The sequence below is a fragment of the Acinonyx jubatus genome, chromosome X (genome assembly GCF_027475565.1).
Source record: "Acinonyx jubatus isolate Ajub_Pintada_27869175 chromosome X, VMU_Ajub_asm_v1.0, whole genome shotgun sequence".
In the NCBI taxonomy this organism is placed as follows: domain Eukaryota; kingdom Metazoa; phylum Chordata; class Mammalia; order Carnivora; family Felidae; genus Acinonyx; species Acinonyx jubatus.
Genome location: NC_069389.1, coordinates 21,115,943 through 21,138,930, shown reverse-complemented (window position 1 = coordinate 21,138,930; position 22,988 = coordinate 21,115,943).

Genomic DNA, 22,988 nt, shown 5'->3' with positions numbered 1-22,988 from the left:
GTATGTACACACACACACACACATATCCACTATTACTGAGCAATTACTATGTGTCAGGCAGTGTTTTAACTACTGGGAATACAGGAGTCAAACCAAGCCAATGGCACAAACTCGTGCCCTTGGGGAGCTGACAGTCTAGTGTTTCTATATTCTATTATCCTAGACAAACAGAAAAAATACAGTAAAATGTACAGGGTAATAGGCAAACAATACACAACATCAGTCATTTTGTTAGTTTCCTTTTTTTACACAGAAAAAAATGAAGGGTAAGTGCCTGTGAATATGGTGCTAACCTAAGAATAAATCAAGAAGAGAGGTTGCAATTTTAGATCTGTTGGTCAGGAAAGGTTTCCCTGAAAAGGTTAAATACAATTAAACTGAGAATAAACTAAGTCTTTCTTCTAGGTAACAATTCACTTAAAAAAAGGTAAATCTTTCAGGTAAGAAAAATAGGGGTCACTCTATGTTACCTCTCCTGAGAATAAAACCCTAGAACTTGATCAGGGCAGAGGAGGGGCACTAGGCAATCTGCTTTTCAAACAAAATTGTACCCAATTCTGTCTTCTGGTCAGCCTCAACCCCCCACCCTTCACGTATAGAGAGGGCAACAATCTCTGAGGCCTTTGGAGGGTCCACAGGTATCAATCTATTTATTTCTCCCCTTCCCTCTCCAGCGAGTTACCTGTCATCCAGCTTTCCAGCTGTGAACAAGTTTGTGGTATTCCTCTTCTAGGCTCTTCTTTGTGCTTTTCTTGATCTTTTCATTTTGTAGGGATTTCAGAGGGACAAACAGTAAATGCATGTTTACTCTGCCATTTTAAACACAAGTTGAAATACAGCAATTATGCGTGCGTGCGCGCACACACAGACACACACACGACCAAGTTTTAAAATAAAGTAAATAAAATATAAGTCCGTTAAGTATCTGGAGCCAGGACAACTTATTTCAAAAATAGTTTTGGAGGGGCACCTGGTTGGTTCAGTGAGTTAAACATCTTGCAGTTCTTGGGATCAAGCCCTGTGTCCGGCTCTGCAGTGACTGCATGAAGCCTGCTTGGGATTCTCTCTCCCTCTCTCTCCCACTGCCCTGCACGTGCACATGCTCGCTCGCTCTCTCTCTCTCTCTCTCTCTCTCTGAAAATAAGCCAACTGTTTTTAAAAACACAGCTTTGGAGAAGTTATTTCAACTCTCTGTACTTCAATCTATTTATCTGAAAGAAAAAAACAGAACTGCCCTCAACATGTCATGATTGTAATATGAATACATGTAAGTTAGTTTACCTGCCACATAGTAAGTGATCAATAAATCTTCATTGTTCTTAGTGATCTCACTAACCGTATGTACATGCTGTCTTAATAGGGGAAACACAACATTTTTTTCAGTGAGCTTTTCCTAAAATACTTGTTTCACATCTAAAACAATCCGCTAAAATAAATCTAGTATATTTAGAATTGCTTTTTTCTCAGTCCTTCTATTTGCTCTTCATTTTTCCTTCTTTCATTTGTTCCAACTTGCTGGCCTCACATCCATTCTGTTTTCTTCTACTAACCGATTATGTATGAATCCTTCACTTTGGCACTAGGTGGTCTTTCTGGTTAGCCTCCTATTCCCCCTTCACCATAAGTTTTCATCACACAGTACCCAATTCATTCCTTCTGTCTTCTTTCTTAGTTTTTTCTGGGTCTCAAACACCCCATCAGTATTAAGTTTTCAGCACCGATCCTTTTCTCACTGCTAGCTTTGCACTGGACTTCCCGATTTTTACCACTCATGCATACTTGTCATCGAAGGACAGGTTTTTCCTTTTGTGCTAGGAGAGGTACAAAATGGCATCAGAATCAGTCACAGCCTTCCTGGTTCAGGCAAACATTTAAATAAATGCATTTTTATGGCTTCCTCTGTAGCAGCAAACCATTACATACTCGATTTTGTTTTTTAACTACTCAATCTTGTTTCTATCTAATCAGTTATCTATGTACACATGTATGTACGCATGTATTTATGTATTTTAAAACGAAGAAAAAGTAATACTTAGAAAGGTCATCTTTAAAAATTTGTGATTTTATCTATTACATGTCTGACATAAGCTCTTGGCTTTGGTCTTGCATGGCCAACCAGTTTACTAACCCCTCCAATCCCTATGCTTTATCCTTATGTTGGTGGGTATCCTTACACATTTTTCTCCAATTGTCTGTTTGGGCTCATTTCAGCAGCTTCTAAATTGGATGCCACTGAAAGTAACTTTCATCAGAAACCTTAAGACCTCTTTTTCATAGGTCAAAAGTTGAATCCCACTTAGATCACAGTGACTTGCTAGAATGACAGGTCATAGACTCATTGGCTCTGCCCTAAGCAGACCCTGTTCTTTTGCTTTTGAGCCAGAAAGCACCAGGGTTACTATAAATTCTCCTGAGCAAATGAAAACAACACTCAGTGGGCAGCTTTCATTCTTTTTATTTTTTCTATTAGTTTATCCAAATCTCTAGCCCCCTTGGTGGGGGGAGGGGATATAAAAACACAGTGTCTCAATGTTATGAATTTTTAGCTTTTTTTTCCTGCATACTTTGAGGAACAAATAAACTTTCTATATGAAATCACTTTGTAAATGTGAAATATTCTATGTAACATAAAAAACTATTCTCTCCTCCAATATGGGGTATTTTCTTCAACCAAGTTGTACTTTGACCAATAATGTTCTTTACAGAGGCAAAAACAATACTAACTCTAAGCTTACTGGATTTAAAAAAGGGAAAAGTTGTTTCATGATAGAAGTTATTGTCTCAAAAGTCTGGGCCACTGAGAAACTGTCCTTTCAGCTGAATGGCAAATATCAGAATGTGAAGCAACCTTCTTGTTCATTAAGTATCTAGAATCACTAGATCTACTCCATGTATGAAACCTGTTCCTCCAGTTACTCCTTCAAATACATTTTGCCAACCTTTAATATGTTTACATGTTACGTGCACAACATAATCATTGTATCCCTCCATGTTTCAAAGGATTTATATAAAATAGCTTTTGTACTTTATTAAACAGGTGGAAAGAACTATTAGCTGCTCTATGTTAAAATTTTTTTTTTAATGTTTATTTATTTTAGGGACAGAGAGAGACAGAGCATGAACGGGGGAGGGGCAGAGAGAGAGGTAGACACAGAATCGGAAACAGGCTCCAGGCTCTGAGCCATCAGCCCAGAGCCCGACGCGAGATCGTGACCTGGCTGAAGTCGGACACCCAACCGACTGAGCCACCCAGGCGCCCCTATGTTAAAAATTTTTTAAGTATACCATAGGGGTGTCAAAGTAAAGCCCATGGGGAAAATCCAGCTTGCCACCTGTTTTTATAGTTTTATTGGAAAATAGCCATGCTCATTCATTCACATATTATCTATGGCTGCTGTTGGCCTAGAACTAGAACACTTTCTGTTCAGTAGCTCCAACATGGAGTACATGGCCCACAAAGCCAAAAATACTTATTCTGTGGCCCTTCATACAAAGAGTCTGCTGGTCTCTTAGCCCACAGTCTCACCATACCTACTAAAATCCTAATCCTGAAAATCCACAATAAAGGAACCTCTGCCATGGCATGGACTTGGGACAGTGGAGTTGACTGAGTAACTAATAATTAATTACTTAATTGCTAAAGAAGCTTTTTCTCTGGTCCCCTGGGTGGCTCATTGGGTTAAACATCCGACTCTTGATTTTGGCTCAGCTCATAATGTGAGGGTTAAAGGGCTGAGACCGACATAAGGCTCTATGTTAATCATGTAGCCTGCTTGGGAGTCTCTCCCTCCCTCTGCCCCCCCCCTCCCATTGCCCCTCCCCAGCTCACATGTTCTTGCTCTCTCAAAAGTAAAAAAAAAAATATATATATATATATATATATATATATATATATATATATATAAACAAGAAGCTTTTCTTCATTCTAGTTATCCCAAAAAAACAGATGAATTGTTTGTTTACTTCAGCTTTCTGCTTCTGATCTTGAAGACAACCTCCACATTAATTTCAGTCATTCTGGAAACACAATAGCTCTCTTAAACACAGAGAGACCAACTTTTGTAGGCTGATTCTCTTGTCACTAATAGGAGAACGAGCTTTAATAATTTCTCATTAAAGCACTATAAATAGCAAATCTCAGTTTTACAAAATTATACACATTAGAAGCAAATGTGGCAAATATTTTCTCAACAACAAAAACCAAAAATTTAGTAATAGTAATTTATGGCTGTTACAGGATAACCACAAAATCTGTATGACCTCTAAGGATCAGTCGATGTATCTCAGATATTACTTCTTACTGTATAAAATTGGTCATTTACTGTTGCATGAACAAATTTACCCAAAATTTGGCCCTTGAAAATAGCAATAAACATCGATGGGCATACCTCATTTTATTGCACTTCATAGATCACACATTTTTCATATTGAAAGCTTGTGGCAAAAAAAGAAAATTCACAACAACACTGTATCAAACATATCTGCAGGCACCATTTTTGCAACACCATTTGCTCACTTCCTGCCTCTTTACTCCAATTTATTAATTCTCAAAATATTTCAAACTTTTTCTTTCTTGTATTTGTTACAGTGATCTGTGATCAGCGATCTATGACTTGCTCAAAGTTCAGATAATAGATAGCATTTTTTAGCCATCAAGTCTTTTCTAATTAAAATATGTACTTGTTTAGACATAATGCTATTGCAAACTTAGTTGACTATGGTATAACGTAAACATACCTTTTATATGCACTGGGAAACCCAAAATCTCATCTGACTTGCTTTATTCCAATATTTGCTTTTTTTTTTATAATTTTTTTTAATGTTTGTTTATTTCTGAGACAGAGAGAGACGGGGGGGGGGGGGGCGGGCAGAGGGAGAGGGAGACACAGAATCTGAAGCAGGCTCCAGGCTCTGAGCTGTCAGCACAGAGCCCAACGCGGGCTCCATCTCACAAACTGTGAGATCATGATCTGAGCCGAAGTCAGTCACTCAACCGACTGAGCCACCCACAGGCGCCCCCTCCCCCAATATTTGCTTTTCTGCAGCAATTTAGAGCTGAGCCTGCAATGTGTGAGGTACACCTGTGCTATGGCACATTGTATCTGTGGGTCAGGAATTCAAAACTGTCTTAGCTGGTGATTTGGCCTCCAAGTCTCTCACAAGGTTGGTTGCAGTAAAGATGTCAGCTGGAGCAAGAGTCATCCAAAGGCTTGACTGGGGCTGGAACGATCTGCTTCTAAAGTACTTTACTCACATGCCTGGATGTCACAAACACTCCATCAATGTCCTACCAGCTTCTTTACCCCTTGCCCAGTTCTAAAGCCACTCTCCCATTTTAGGATTTTGATATGGCAGCACCCCACAACCAGATATCACAATCTGTATGAGTTATCTATTGCTGTATGTATAAAAAAAAAACTTTTAAGAGTTTAAAACCATGTATTTTATTATTCTCTAGTTTCTGTGGGTCAGAAATTTGGGCACAGCTCAGCTAGGTGGTTCTGGTTCAAGGTCTTTCATTAGGATGTTGGCCAGGGCTGCAGTCGTTAGAAGGCCTAGAAGCTCTACTTCCAAAACTGCTCATTCACATGCCTTATAGTTTGAGTGTCCTTATGATAGAGAAGATGGCTTCCCCAGACCCAGTGATCTGAGAAGGGGCAAGGTAGAAGTCATGTGTGTCTTTTATGACTTAGCCTTAGCAGTCACACTCAGTCATTCCTTCCATACTGCTTTGGATAGACAGATCAACCTTATTCAGTGTGCAAATGAGAGTCATTAGCGCTTTCTTAGAGGCTAGCCACCACACTTTATTTCCCAGTTCATTTATTCCCTGTATCAACTTTAAGGAGTAGTTTAATCTAAGTCTACTTTTCCTCATTCAATTGCAAAATCCATTAGGCCCTGAGAACAAATGTTTTCTTAAAACTCTATTACCAGTCAAACTTTAGCCAACCTGAACTCATCTGTCGGCAAAAATATGGCATAGAAGAGGCTAATTACATTCTCTATTTAACCTAGTTAGTGTCAACTTTCCTGTATTTTACTGCATAAATGCATCTGATCACATGGTATGATCCCAGACTGTCCTGGATTGTTAGGTAATACATCTGAACCATATTGTTTTTCAAAACCCTCAAAATTATGAAATCCAAGAGATGCCACGTTCTAATGATTTGTGATAAAGTTTAACTTAATTGAAAGGAACGCTGATATGTTTTTGCTTCAGTATTCAGTCTACAGCAATTCCTCTGATGCTAGAGACCATATAGAACTAGTTCTAATTCTCCTGAAGTCATCAACACACAAATGCTGGGAAAGTGCCCAAGAAACATCTCATCTCTCAACTGAAGGTTAGAGAAACTAAGCAGGAAATGAGAACCAACACCTTCCCACTGTCCATTCTCTTCTCCCATCACCAGAGTCTCAAGTCCTCACTGTCGTTTTTGTCCTGTTCTCTCTTCTCTTTCTCCTATGCGACTTCATTTCTTCATGTTCACCTGACATTCTTTCTTGACCCTTCCAAAATATAGTAATGCCTCTCTGCCCCCCACCAAATGTTAACAAAATGTCTGTAGCTTCCAGAAAGTAGCACATGTGTATACTAGACTATGTGCTCCCAGAGCACAGATTACTCCATGTTCCCTGGGTCCACCTCTGACTCAATGCAGAGCTTCAACCACCAATTCTTACATACACTGACAGATTCTCAAACCACCCAAGCTCCTCTGGTTTCATGCCTGCAAGCCTATCTGGTGATGGAGTCTGGGCAGCTTAGAAGCACCAAGACGTTAACATCTTCAACCACTGAAGAATTCAACTTGGTCATTCAATGTCCAGCTTCTCCAACCCTCAGTAGAACAATTTCAGTGGCTTAAAACAAAGGTCTATTTCTCACTAATTCCACCTCTGCTGCAGGTCCAAATGACTCTTTAGGAAAGCTGTTCCCCAGCAGGTGCCTCCAGTCACCAGCCCAGGGGGGAAAAAGAGTCCTACACAAGCAGCACAAAGTGCTTCCACAAAGTGATCGACATCACTGCTGCTCACATTTTATTACCCAAAGCATGTCACGTGACCACACTTACCCTCAAGGGAACAGGAGAATGAAATCTCCGCGTGTTCCACATAAAAAAGAGCTAGATATTGCACAACAGGAGCAATGCTAGTCACACACAGTGTGTGCCTCCCCTTTGCAACTTTCTTTTTGCTCAATGTTCTTTTGAGAGTTGTCTTTGTTAATCTATGTAGGTTTACTTAGTCCTTCTCATTGATGTTCAGTATTGTGTTGTGTGACTATATCATGTTTCTTTCCTACTAATGGTTTTGTAGGTTCTTCCCAATTTTTTGTTAAAATAATACTGCTGAAAAAATGAATAAAGGACATTTTATTTAAAACAGAGGCAAGAGATGAGAAGGGACAGCTCCTACACCCTACCACTTCTCATGGATTACACACCCCAGAAAGAAAAAGCCTACTTTACTATTCCAGCAGGGAAAAGAATTTCTCCTTGCCCGGCAACAAGCTCAACCAACAAGAAAACAAAGTCAGCCAAAAGAAACCATCACCACCCGGAATTCTTGCTTTCCTCCAATGGACTTTCATTTCAAAGCAGCCCCTCCCAACTTCCTCCTGTTCTCTATAAATTAACACTCCTCTCCTTTGATCTCCAGCCTTGCCTGTGGTTTCCTATACTTTCCATGTCCCAAAGTGCAATTCCTGTGTTCTTTCTGAATAAACCTATTTTGCTGGTAAAACAACAGGCTTAAGGTTAACATTGCCATGGTTATTTTATACAGTTAACAAAAACTTCTTTTTTTAATGTTTATTTTTCAGAGAAAGAGACAGAGACAGAGCAAGTGAGCACATAAGCAGGGGAGGGGCAGAGAGAGACACAAAGAATCTAAAGCAGGCTCCAAGCTGCCAGCACAGAGCCTGACACAGGACTCAAAACCATGAACCACATTATCATGACGTGAGCCAAAGTTGGAAGCTTAACCTACTGAGCCACCCAGGCGCCCCTAAAAAACATTTCTTTAGGCTGCTGTTCTAATTTAAGTACTATTTTTATGAGTAGGTACAAGCTAAAGTGTACATGAGGGGTCAAGGGATGCATGAACCACTTGGTGCACAGGCCTAGCATGAAAACTTCAGAGATATAGAATAATCAAAAGCCAACACTATATATACTGTCAACTCATGACTGTTCTAAAGAATTTAACTGGTATTATTTGCAGAGTGCTTTTCTCCCTCCATTGAGCACAACATAAAGCCAAGGCTGTTGACAATTCATCATTCAGCTAACAAATGCCAAAATCAAATATTCTAGTAATTTTCTGCATCCTATTCAAACTCTATTGAAAATCTTAAGAACAAGCGCAATGTAATATTCCTAATAGAAGACACACCTTTGACGCATTCTGCAAATGTCGAGATGAGTGAAGTGTTTGACAAGACAAAGAAGATGAATCAACTGCAATGCTTTCCACCTCGGAGCCAAAGAACCCAGCGATAATGCCATCCAACATCTGCCTAGAACAAAACGTGCTAGGGGAAAATTGATTCAATGGAAGGAAGGGAAAAAATTCCTCTCTAAAAGTTGAGGACAGGGACAAAATAATAATAAAAATTCAATTGAGTGAGACTAACTTCGTAATGACTACGGAACAGTCAGGGCAGCAACATAATTGCTTACGTATGGCTGGACCTAATCTGAGAACTGTGACATTTTTCATAGTGCTTTCCACTCAAGGTTAGCAGACAGCTTTGTGGTGAAGTCATTTTCACTAAATGGCACCTCCTGCTTTGTCTTTTGCTTTTTCTTTACGTTTGAGCGATCATTTCTTTGATCTTTTTACACATCACAGGTAAAGTAAGGTTTCTCTTACGCATTGCTAAAAACTTTAACACACGCCAGAAGTGTCACTAAACTTCAACTGCCTAAAAGTCTAAAAATAGTTTAATGGAAGAAATCATTTGTTTTTCTCGATCAGCATTCATAAATGATCAGATCACCACCAGAAGCCATGTTAGTGTTCATTATTTTCATGAGATCTCCTGAAGTAAATAGATGATTTGTCTAAACATGACTTTACAGAAACCCTGGGCATTTATACATCTCACTGAAGGAAAGCCTGTAATCCCATTACTTTCCAGAAGGAGTGTTTGTTATCACCATTTAACAAGAAGAAAAACACAGGCAGATGGAAGAAAAATAGGCAGAATTGGCAGATGATTGCTGACACATCCTTTCATAACATGGGCGAGATTGGGGCAAGGGTACACATAGACACTTACCTATCACATGTCTTTAACCTGGAAGCCCAGGTTTGAACTTAGCATTCTGGGAGTCCTCAAGTAAGAATGAGGCCTCATGAGAAAGCCTGCAGCCCATCCTCTTATTTTCTTTCTTCTGGCTTCACTCCATGTGGCAAATTGGCACACATGTGTGGACACCCCAGCCTGCATACCTCATGTCTGCTCCCCAATGCCCCCAGTCACCCTTCCACTACTCCTTGGGCCTAGTGTGCATGCTGGTGTCATCATCTGCCCTCGAGAGGATGGACTTGGGCAAGGTAACCATGCAGGCCATCAGTGAGGCATGAGGCTCTTTTGACAGGCACCTGGGGTGCTCTGTAGCTGGAGCATGGTACACGAGAGGGAGGGCACTAAATCATCAAGCACCTGAGTACAGTAAAGGTGGACAGAACCAGCATCACGTGGTTGGGAAAAGGTGGCTTCAATTCCAGCACAGTCTTGTCAGAATTCCTAAGATTTTATTGCTTGTAGAAAAAGTATCTTCATTTATCAAGAGCAGTTGCTCAGTGTTACTTCCTACTCCTACTCCACATCATTCCTAATGAAATAAAAATAAATCACACAGACAACCTAACCAGGTAAAGGCAGAAGCGAAGGTCTGAACCTCAGAGTCTGCCACAAATTGCGCTCAATTTCTTTGAATGATGATTCAGATGCACACTGAGGGAAGTCATTGCCACATACACTGTCCATTTCCTCTAGAGATACATACTTAATACGTTGTCTTCGAGTATTTAACTATCACACAAGAGGATACGGGTGAGAATTGTTGACATTAGATTCAGGTTAAGTGCTGCTTACTGCAGAACACAAAAGTTCATTTCTTTGTCACATGCTTTACCTCGAAACTCACTCATGTAAGGCTCTTTATTAGACATGATATTTCATGCGGTCTGTGAGAATGAGAAATGGGATTAAGAGTTGTTATAGATGGAACTCCAAACCCCAATTATCATGGATGATGGCACTCTAGGTGGTAAATCTGCAAGACTGGGAGTTTGGATGAAGTAATACTAAGTGAAAATACACTCTTGTGTGTCTCCTCTACTCTCAGTACTCCAAACTACTTCACTTCTGACACTGGATGTGCAGGTTTCTCCACACATCAAGCAATTCTCCCACACGAGCCTCGGTGTCCTACAACTTAACTCCATTCTTTCACCATCTACCTGGAGAGAGCATCAAATCCCACAAGTGTTCATTCCGACAAGAGTGCCCACACCACCTCCTTCATTTCAGACACCAACCACCAGCCCAGGTGTTCCCGGACCAGAGAGCTAGAAATCAGAGGTAACCATGACAGCCTCATGGGATTCATTCGCTAGAGAAGCTATGAGAACGGAAAAAAGTAGTCCATGTACTGGCTTACCAGTGTTTATTACATAGGGTCCCAAGCCCAGGAGCTTCTGCCCCCGTGGAGACTGGGGTATACTACCATTCCAGGGTACAAATGCCCTCTTGTTCACTGACCTGGCAACTCTTCATACCATGTCTATTTGAGTTTTTATAGAGGTTTCACTATATACACGTGTGTGATTAAATAATTTGCCGCTGATGCCTGATTCAACTTCCAGACCCTCTCCCATCTCTGGGGATCAGGGGTGGGACTACAATTTCCAACCCTCTAGTCACATGAGTGGGTCTTCTGGCAACCAGGCTGCCATCCTTAGGGGCTTTCTGAAAGTCACATCATTAACGTAAATATGGGTAAGGTTGAAAGAGGCTTGTTATGAATAAGCAGGCACTCTTTTCACCTTTATTATTCTGAGGCTATTTTACGAACTGGAACTATTTGAGGACAAAAGACCAAATATTATCTATGTACATATTTTTTTCATTTTAGAGGGAGTGAGCAAGTTTGAGTGGGGGAGAGGGCCAGAGGGAGAGAGAAAGATTATCTTTTAGTAGGCTCCATGCTCAGCACAGAGCCTAATTCAGTGGTGGATCCCACACTCCTGGGATCCTGACCTGAGCTGAAATCAAGAGCAGGCCGCTCAAGCAGCTGACCCACCCAGGTGCCCGAAGACCAAATATTATAATAAAAGATTCTCCCATTGCTCTTATGGGGAAACTCCAAAGGGATTTAGAAGCTATCAGAGCCAGGAAAAGAGATACAGATCAAGTAAAAGTGTATCATGTGTCACAGTAGCATAGGGACCAAATGATTCATCAACAATGAGTGTCCAAAGAGAAGGGCACCTGGGTGGCTCGGTTGGTTAAGCGTCCTACTCTTCATCTCAGCTCAGGTCATGATCTCATGGTTTGTGGGGTAGAGCCCCGTTTCAGGTTCAGTGCTGACAGTGCAGAACCTGCTTGGAATTCTCTCTCTCCGCCCCTCCCCTGCTTCTGTGCACACACTTTCTCTCTCTCAAAATAAACAAATAAAAAGAATAGAGTCCAAATAGAAAATTACATGAGTTTTGTCTTAACACAAAATAAAATGGAGACTAAGAATGATGTACAAATGGCCGAGCAATACCAACACCAAATATATTGGATCAGTGTGTTGGGGAACAAATCAGAGGAAGGATCAGTAGCACATGTGCAGCTCCCCAACTGCCCATTCATCTTAGGAAAGCCCATAAAAATCTAACAAGGCTAGATGCCAAATTCTGAGCCAGATTAGGGAAGCCTCAGTCCTTGCCTAAGTGTAAGCAGAGGCCAGAATATAGTAATACTATGATTTACCAAGCCCTGGCTCTAACTCTATCATGTCAGCACAGCACTGATAACTGGAAGAAGCACCAGGACCTTTAGGAGTTGGGTTAGCTGTTGTGATCTAAGCCTGTGGTTCCAGCTAAATGATAGCCAACTAGCAGCAAGATTCACTCCATCAACCATCACAGTTGCAGAAGCAATTATCATTCTCCTTGTGTTGGTGGGAATGAGCAATAGCAAGAATCTAAGCCAACCTTGCAGCTGACCTGCATGGACTGTCATGTGCACTGGATCATAACTGATTTCCAGAGAGGTTTACAGACTATCTTCTGGGACGCCAATTAACAAGGTATAAGTCTTGGGGAAAAAAATAACCTTAAGGAAGGTTATTGAGGCAAAAACCAATCTATGAACAAAATTTGGAATTTATCTTAAGAAAAACAAATGAGTAATATATTTGGATAGAAGGAAAATCAGAAGGCTAGCTACTCTAATAGATTTAATCTTGGATGCTAATTCTTCATCCCTGCCTGTATCCACACCTTTTGCTATGTGATTTTGGAGTTCCTCCCAGTAAGAGGTGGAGAATATTTCCCTGCCTTTTGATTATTGGTTTAGGCATCTGATTTGTTTTCATTAGGATGTTTGCAGATGTGACATAAGCAGACACTTGGAAAAGTGCTTGGGAAGTAGGTTTGCTCTTCATCTTTTAGCACTGACAAGGAAAAGATGTTGGGGATGAAAAGTTTTCCCTTCTTCCCTTCCAGATTACATTAAAATTAGAACAACAGGAGAAAAACAAATGTAATTATGTGTGTATATGTATGTACATACATACGTATGGATGGGATCCCACAAACACATGAGACTTCCCTGCAATCAGGCAAATGAGGCTTATATACCATCCCAAGCTAAGAAAAATGGGGACCAAGGGCTGGGGCTTCAAAGGGGGAAAGACACTTCATAGGAAGAGGAGAGGAACAAATGCTTGATAAAATGTTGTTTGTCATGCCATGCAGAGAAATCTTCCTGGTATAGAAAGTTATCTCTGGTAATAGCTCTCTTCCTGGCACAGACTTCCTATGTAAATTCTTGTAGGCAGTTAGTGGGGAGGTCTGCTGGGCCTTGATTGTCTTAAGCTCAAAATAATACATATGGCAAAATGGCACATTCTGGGTGGAGTGCCACAAACCCCCCAGTGTGCCAACCACCACACTGTCACAATGAAAAGAACAAGGACAAATGGATCAGAGCACCATCAGACAAGCTCACTCTGGATTGGCCAAGTCCCACTCATAGACACATGAGAGAACCAAGAAGAGATAAGTAGAACCACTCAGTGAATCTCAGCCCAGACCAGCCAAACTTTGATCTGAACCACAGACTCAAAGGCAGTAAGAAATGATCTCTGTTTTAAGCACTAAATTCTGGAGTGGCAGTAATAAGTGATACTATGTTTAAAACTATCCTGAGAAAATATTTTCACTTTGAGAATAAAAAAGATAGAAGAGACGACACTGAAGGGCTAAAGGCAAGTTTTTTAGCAATGACATCACTGCATATAAACAAAGACTACCCCAAAAGTAATTAGAGCATCGGAAATGCCAAAACTGTAGCAGCACTACTAATTAGGGGAAATTAGACAAAGCTCAAAAGCCTATCCAACATCCTATGTACCTTTATGTTAACATGCCCAAGAAAGCAGGTGTCATTTCACCCTTAACTAAGTATTTTAAGCTAACAAGGTTCTTTACTTTATATTGTAAAATAGTATTTCCTTATCTTCCATAGAGGTTTTTAATTTTGATAGTAATATTAAGACCATTTATAAGCTAAAGAGAGCAAAAAAAAAAAAAAAAAGGCCAAACATGGCCCTATTTCCTTATCTCCACAGTTTCCATAAAACCCAATGCAATTCCACCATGTTGATGGCACATATTATGTATTAGATTGGTGAATAATGTCATAAGGTAGAAGAAACAAAAACTAAAATCAAAGAACCCACTTTGCCACAAAATTTGTTCATTATTCAGGACACCATCATCTCAAGAATTCAACAATTTATAGGTCCGGTACAGACCTTCCAACGTTCTTCCTTTGTTCATCAATGAAGCTCTCAACTCCTTCCGGTGATGGATTCAGGACAAGTTGCCCCAGAATGTGCCACATTTACATGTTCCTGTGAATTGTTTTCTTCCTGTTTTAAGTCCCAAACCCATATCCCTTTCTCCTTAGCTCATCATGTAGCATATAAGCCTCAACAACCTGGCTGCTGGGGAGCCCCCTATCTTTGTGGTTCCCATACATATGAAATTAGGGTTTTTTTTTATTCCTATCAATCTGTTTCATGTCAATGTACATGACTTTCTCAAGGTCACCTAAGTTCAATCCTGTTACTTTTCTCCTAGTGTCTCTCTCTGCCAAGTTTTGATTCCATAAAAGCAGGGATAACTTATTTCCTGCCTTTAAGAAGTAGAATCTAATAAATGAACAAGAGTATACCAACAAAAACCCTGAACACAATTTGTAATTTGTATCAATATTAGAATTTAAAAGGCATCAAATATCCTGAAATTCCCTTTCCACATTTGAAAAAAATAATAAAGCAAAATCTAAAATTTTCCAGTTACAGCTTTTCCCTTCTTTCTTATTTGTAAAACATCTAAGTCTTCGATATTTACATCGCCTTTCAATATTTCTGCATTTCAAGCATATTCTTATTTACTGAAAGGCTACGGTTGTGAATTAAGTAAGAGATAAGCCATAAAGCAAATTTCCCAACCTCTTCTCATGGCTGTAGGGACAGGGAGAGGCAGGGAGAGGCAGGCAGAGTGGGTCAGGGAGGATCAGTTCAAGAGGACAGAAATATACCAATCTGGGATGTTATGGAGCAGAGTATCTCCTCCCTATATGAAAACCCTGACAGAGAAGAGAACTCCACTTGACAAACTTCTGAAAGCCAAAGCTTTCAAACTAATATTGCTTCAAGGCCCATCATTCTGCCAAAGGTGGCAATACCTTAATTTGTCACTGTCAAGCAAACAAATTTCTTTAAGGTCTGCTTATTATTGTTCTGTTCTTCTGTCTCTGGACACACCAGCTTGCTAATGTAACTAGTGTGCTGGAGATCAACTTCAGGGACATCAAACAGAGCTCATTACTCTGAACCGCCTGCTGTGTTAACTGTCCCAGCAAGAGTGATGTGGCTCAGGTAAAAATATTTGATAGGGCACAGTCTGTCCAAATGTTTCTGTAGCCTTTGCTGTGATGTCCTCAGGAGAAGACACTGATGAGCAGATATGCTTCTCTGACAGTGAACACTGAATTTTAAAGACTGATTCATAATGTATGAACTGCTTGATTCTCCTTACTATTAAAGGACCCAAATCAATCTCAGTGCACAGAGAGAAGTGAAGTATGAGCAGAGAGGATTTCTCTCCACAAGTATACACGGAGATATGCCTCATGGTGAGGTCAAAGGACCTCTGTAGAAAATCCCACTTGAGGTTTTCAGGGCCCTTCACCTGCACCTAGTTTAAGGGACTCTGGCTTAGCTAAGAGGTAAGTGTTATTGGGGTAGCAAAAGTTGCCACCCCAAAATGTCTCTTTGGCAAAAGGATTACTTTAGGCTGATTATTTGTAATAAGCAGACATCAGCAAAGTTCTGAAACCCAAACTGAAGTGACACTTCTATAAGTCACCTTTACCTTTCTAAAGGGAAATCTCCATTTGTAAGGGCATCTCCCTCTCTATACCGAGCAGAGAAAGATGACAAAATCTCTACAAACTCATCACTGGAGAAGATGAGGACTTAAATCTGCCTACCAATCTTACCCTTGTTTCCTGTGCTTTCTCCGGTAGCCTCCCATAACAACGGCCTCTTCATCCCCAACATCTTTTTTTTTTAATTTTTTTAAGTTTATTTATCTTGAGACAAATAATGTGAGCAGGGGAAGGGCAGAGAGAAAGAGAGATAGAGAAGAATCCCAAGCAGGCTCTGCACCATGAGCACAGAGCCCAGCTCAGGGCTCAAACTCACAAAACCGTGAGATCTTGACCTAAGCTGAAATGGGGAGTCAGACACTTAAGCAACTGAGTCACCCAAGTACCCCCAAATCTAGCCACCAATCTCACCCTTCTTTACTGTGCATAACTGACTCCCCACCTCCAGTATCTTTACCTAAGGATGATACTTAAGGTGGTAGCTTGTACCATTTCCAAGACTTACTCAGTTTCTGTGGGTCTCTCCCATATATGTTAAGAAGTATGCTTGTTAAACTTTTTTTCCTGTTGATCTGTCTTAAGTCAATTTAATCATTACACTAGCCAAAAAACCTAGAAGGAAAGAAGGGAAGACTTATCCAACCCTACACTGGAAAAAAAGCTTAAGGCTCTGAAGGGGTTCAGGAAAGGCTCCCCAAAATGTCCCACTTTGGCATGTGGACTATTTTGAGCTGAAGGCACTTGAGAGCCTGAAGGCTCAAGAGAAACTTTTGCCCCTCCCTTAACCACACTGAAGAAACTATATTAAGGGGCAGGGTCTCTTCCAGAATAAGGGTCATTAATAAATTTTATCTGAGTGACCCATGTGTATGGCAGGGCAAGCATCTAATTAGCAAACATCTGCTCTTATTACCCTGTTAACTGCATTCCTTTCCTCTGAAGTCCCAGACCCCCTCCCTCACTTCTCCTTAGTTCAGAATGACATATAAACCTCATGTTGCCTGTCTCTGGAATTCCCAGGTCTACATGGATTCCCCATACATATGCCAATTGAATTTGATTTTCTCCTGTTCATCGGTCTCATGTCAGTTTGATTCTTAGTCCACCTAGAAGGACCTTTGAGGGGGCATTAATTCTTGCTTCCCTACAGTTCCAAGCTCTTGCTCTCATGCCTATTTTTCTTGGTGCTATGCAATTCTCTAGCTCTTGTTTCAATTTCAGAGTTTTTCACCACAAAACAGAAGCCAGACAAGATTTCCTGAAAGGCTATGGGTAAAATAATACTTAACTCTGACACATGATGTAAGAGTGTGCAGTTAAAGGTTGACAGAAGCCAGTATTTACAATGTTACTTAGAAATGATAGGACAGTTAGTTATAAAACCTTCCAAAACCTTTATAATAACTCTCTTCCCAAAGGTCCTTGCTATGGGATCAGCTTACAGTTGGAAACTGCCTTACAACAAAGACATTCAGTGCTTGGATAATAGTAGCAATGTATTCAAAACTTCCCCTATGTTAAATATAAAGCCAGAGGCCCAAAATGGAGCCATTTAGGCCAAGTTACTATGGGTCTTTATACTTAAACTAAATGTACTTTCAACCTTCCACAGAAATGTAGTTTTAACCAGTCAGGCAGGAACTTCCTGGTCAGCACCAAGGATGTAATCTATCACAGAGGTCCTCCTCTCCATCCTTGCAAAAGGATGATGAGAAAATCTCCATGACACGAGTCTCTGCTTTTTCCCTAAGGGAAAGCGATCTTGCCTCAAATAATCCTTTCTTTTCCTTTGCTAACAACTTCTTGTCCTACATTCTTTCCCATAAAAACCTTCCATTTTGTACAACTTCCAGGAGGTCCTCTCTCCTTGCTAGACAGGACCTCAGTTCACAAAATAGTTAATAAAGCCAATTAGATCTTCAACTTTACCTAGTTGAAATTTTGGTCTTTAACACCTAAAACCATCCATACAGGGAGTCTCTCTGCTGAGACTTCTCCTAGGGAAAAAAAAATGTCCCTCAAAAATCAAGGTCAGACAAATGAACATTGTTAGAACATTAGAATTTCATAGGACTATTTTGTCACTCATGTAAGGATGAAAGTAAGGCAGATTTGATTTTTACAGGTACGAATATTTAAAATCACTCCAGTTTATGTTAAACCTGATACTATCTTTTCCTTACTACACATTTCTTCATTTACACTATAGTATGCTTTCTCTCTACACTTTTCTATTCAAATCACCTGAGAGTAGACTTTTTGCATCTTTTTTATTCTGATTGACACTTTGTTGAATCTTAACATGAAATTTCCGCCCCCCCCCCTTGGTTTTCTTAGTGTTTTCTTATTCTTCTTTCCCTACCTCCTTTGTGCCCTTGGCCTTCCTTCCCCTATCCCTAGGGCCTTGCACTGTCCCTCTCCAAAGGCCCTACGCCAGTGGTTCAAATGTGGCTGCCACTTAGTATCACTTGGTGAGATTTTAAGATTCTGATGCTCACAGTACACCCTAAATCAGTTAAATCACAATCTCTGAGGTGGGACACGGACACTGAAATTTGGTGTGGTTTTTTTTTTCCTCTTTTTCATCAAATTATAGCTTACATGCCATGTAATGTACAAATCTTTGCTATCATTAGGCAAATACACAGACCTGTGTAACCCAGCTCCTTACCACAATAGGTAACATTTCTGGCACCCTAGCAAGTTCTCTCCAGTTCCTGTACAATCAGTGGTCACCCTACCACCCCTCAAAAGTAACCAATATTTGGTTTTTACCAACATGGATTAGTTCTGCCTATTCTAGAGCTTCCTATGAATTGAATCATATAATACACAACTTTTTGTCTGGTTTCCCTCACTTAACTTCATGTTTTCAAGTTCCATCTATCATACACCACGTATTAGCAGTTTGTTTCTTTATATTGCTGAGTGGTCATCCCTTGTATGAATATAGCTTCATTTTTAAAAAGTCATTATTCTGTTGTTAGACTTCTGAGTTGCTTCCAGTTTGGGATTATAAAAAAGGACTATGGAGGAGAAAATTTATCTTTACCCTTCTGTGCTCTTGGTTGAAACACCCCTGTAATAAAAAAGTAGATTAACACATAAAAAAAAAATGAAGGAAAGTTTAATAACATATTATTATGCCTCTTGTATACATGGGAGGGACCCAAGGAAAAAATGAGTAACTCCCTGAAACCACCTTAAATATCATCTCCAGCTACAGACAAAAGAAGATACTGGGGGTGGGGAGCCAGTTATGTGGGGAGGGTTACTCAGAACATTTAGGGAAAAGTTGTTACACAGATTTAAGTTGCTGCCTTCTCCAGAGATTTGGTCATCTTCCTCTTCCTGGTAGAGAAAGAGAGACAGAGAGAGAGACAGAGAGAGAGAGAGACCGACCCTTTCAAACGGAGATTTCCCTTATAAATGTAAATGTCTCTTACAAAAGGGTAACTTCTACTTGGTTTTCAGAGCTTTGCCTGTGTGTGCTTTTTCTTAAAAATGATCAGCCTAAAATAATCCTTATGCAAAGAAGCATATTTTTGGGTGGTATATTTTGCTCCTCTGCAAGGGGCTTTGAACATTCTTGGACACATCTTTTTCTATAGACATACACTTGCATTTTCCTTGGATAAACACCCAGGAATTGAAGTACTGGGGCACATGATAAATATGTATTTAATTTTATAAGAAACTGAAGAGCTTTCCAAAGTGGGTTGTTTCACAGCACAGTTTCACCAATGACTTATAAGAGTTCCCGTGACTCCGTATCTTTACCAACGTTTGCTATTGTCGGCCTTTGTAATTTTACTTATTCTACCGAGTGTGGAGTGTAGGCATCAGTATTTATTTTTTAAAGCTTTTCAGGTGTTTCCAACGTGTAGCCAACATTGAGAACCAGATTGTACCTAGGCCAAAACTATTACCATTAGAAGTGTCCAAAAAGAATGGGTTAACTTAGGAGCTAATAAGCAGTCCTTTACTAGAAGTAAGGAAACAGCAGGCACAAATCAAGAATGGTATATAGCAAGTGCTTCTTTATCTTTAATGTCTACACAATTCCCATGCTCCCACATGATGTTAAGGCTGATGTTCTGAAAACCACACTTCTAGTAAGAAGGGGACAGAGCCAATTCCTTTATTAGGTAAGCCACTGGAATATACCAGAGTCCTTCCTAAGCTCTAATTCCCAATTTCAACGACAGCCACATCCTCCCATTCTGATACTTTCCAAGGGCTGCAATCTCTGAACATTTCTATTTGCATGCCTGGACATTAAATCAATGCCACAACCATCAAAGTATAGACCCAAACGGCTGCCTGTCCAAATCTCTCTGTTTACACTCAATATTAACATTAACCTTGAAATCATGCTCATTAGAGCTATCATTTTCCTCATCCTCATTTCTCCTTCTTCCCCCATAATCAGTCATTACCAACACTTTTCAAGCCTCCTTTCATTTCCTACAGTCCACATGTACTGCACACCCATCCATCTGTGAAAAGTCTAAGAGGATCCAAGGACTAGACCCCATGCTTTGGTGTGGAAGCAGATGGAAACAACTATATAATACAAGAAAGAGATATCAAAAGCCCTTTCTACTAAATGGTTGGTCACGTCTTGGCTCCAACTGCTCTCCAGTGTAAGCCAGGATGCTATGTCCACCATTCTAACAGCCTCTTCAGAAGGAGCACACATTATCACATTTCCACATTCTCACTACCTGAACACTGTGTTCAGGCTTGCCCTTCCCAAGAAGCACCTGTCTCATTTTTCCTCTGCTTAAAGAGTACTTTCTAAAATATGTGTCTGTCCTAATGCTAAATCCCTCTCCCTAGGTGCCAGGCTTCTTCCTAATCTGCTACCAGCCTGCAGGTAATACAGAACTTCTTGCTCTAGAACTAATTAAACTTTACCCATTCACTGAGGCTTTTCCTGACCAGTAACTACTCCTCCATCTCCACACTCATAATCTCTCCCTCTTCTTGAATCCTCCAAGGTCAAGAAGTAAATATAAAAAGTAACGTCTTAAGCAACAAATTTATTTCTTACAGTTCTGGGGACTTGTAGCCCAAGATCAGAGGATCAGCATATTAGGGTGAAGGCCCACTTCTGGGTTGCAGACTTCTGGTTGTGTCCTCACATGGTGGAAGGGGGCAAGGGAGCTTTCTGGGGCCTCTTTTTTAAAGGCATTAATCTTACCTTGGGGGTTTGGTTTCAACATGTAAATTTTGGCATACACATTCATACCATAGCAAGTAATTTAGTATTTCATTACCTAATGATCTCCTTATTTTTATTAAGTCTCATGCACTCATTTTTTCTTAATTAAAAGATACACAAATACAGGGTTCTTACCCTAATACATCATGTACCCCCTATCGTATCCCACAGAGCATCTTGTTAGTACTTACTGGACAAAGAAGCAAGACTAAGGAAAAAGGCAATGAATATTAAAGTTTCCTCTTTGTCCAACAGCTTGGGATTTGCCTTGGAGAGAGCAACTTAATACAACCATTCTAGGATGAACAGTTATTAAACTAACTGAGGGTAATGACTCCCAAAGAATGGTGGTAGAACCAGCAACATTGGCATCAACTGGGAATTTGTTACAAATACAGATTTGGGGGCTGCCTGAATGGTTCAGTCAGTTAAGTGTCCAACTCTTGGTTTCAGCTCAGGTCATGATCTCACACTTCATGAGTTTGAGCCCTGTGTTAGGGTCTGCACTGATGGTGCAGAGACTGCTTGGGATTCTCTTTCTCTCTTTCTCTTTCTCTCTCTCTCACTCATTCTCTCTGTCTCTCTCTGCTTCTTCCCTGCATACATTCTTGTTCTTGTTCTCATTCTCTCTCAATAAATAAACATTAAAAAAAAAAAAGAAATGCAGATTTGGGGGCCCCATTCTAAACCTGGTGGATCAGAAATTCCTGCAAGGGAGCTCTGCCATTTGTTTTAATAAACCCTCCGAGGGATTCACATACACACTAAATTTTGCTATCACTGCATTAGCGTTTGAATAAATTAACCAAAGTTAAATAACTTGTTACTAACAGAGTAGGTCAATGTGAGACCAAAAGCTATTCTCCCACTATGACATCATACTCTTTTCTTGATCTATTAATAGACCCTTCTAGATAATGTCTAATGTGGTAAACCTCAATTTTTCATTTTAAGATTCTAAGGAAAAATTTTCATTTAAAAAACTGGTTTTTTAAAAATTTAAGTCTTGGGGCGCCTGGGTGGCTCAATCGGTTAAGCGACCGACTTCGGTTCAGGTCATCATCTTACCGTTTGTGAGTTCAAGCCCCACATGGGGCTCTGTGCTGACAGCTCAGAGCCTGGAGCCTGCTTCAGATTCTGTGTCTCCCTCTCTCTCTGCCCCTCTCCTGTTCACGCTCTCTCTCAAAAATAAACATTAAAAAATAAAAAAATTAAAAAAAAATTTAAGTCTTCCCAAAGTGACTCCAGCTGTAGAAATTACTAAGATATAAGAAGTTCATATTGCTTCTGTTGATGTAAATTTGGATTTCCAAAAGGCTGGAAGTACCAAATGACTAAGAAAATTGGAATTAAGCCTCTATTCTAAACCGTGTGTCTTACAGATTGCATACATAAAATGGCATCAAAATAATCTAACACCAGTGTTTAAAAATAATAACTACTAAACAGGACTTTATTTCCATTGTAGTCAAATATTCCACAGAGTAAATGGTAAATACTGCCTGAGCTTTCAATGGGCACACAAATCTCACTTACTTGAATCATCAGATGAAGCAAAACAATCTGTATCCACTAATCAAATTCTATAGCCTTTCCACTCTACTAGAGGAAAGAGACTCTATAGTCCCAAAGGCCTCTTCAGAGAGCTCACCAGCAAAGTCTTATCCACAGGCAAGAACTCATAAATCATCTTCCTGATACATGCAAAGAGGTGAGAGAGGCAATGTGTTACAGTCATTATCATACTTCAAAAAAAAAAAGCATTGTTTATTTCACAACAATAACAGGTTGGTATTTTATTAGAATCTAAAAAAGATGATTTAACAAAAAGGCCCTTTTTTCGGGGGGCGGGTGGTTAAGCGTTCTGTAAATTTTTGTATTCACACGTAAAAAACATCTAACTGCATACAAGTTGCTATTAAAAATCATTTTTACATACTACCAGTACAGCCAGTCATGCCACATGGACCATCCATGCTAGGGGAAGGTTTTACTATATTAGCCACTGTAGACAACTGCTGAATATGCAGTCCCTTAACAACTCAACTGCAGAGCATAAAGAAAACA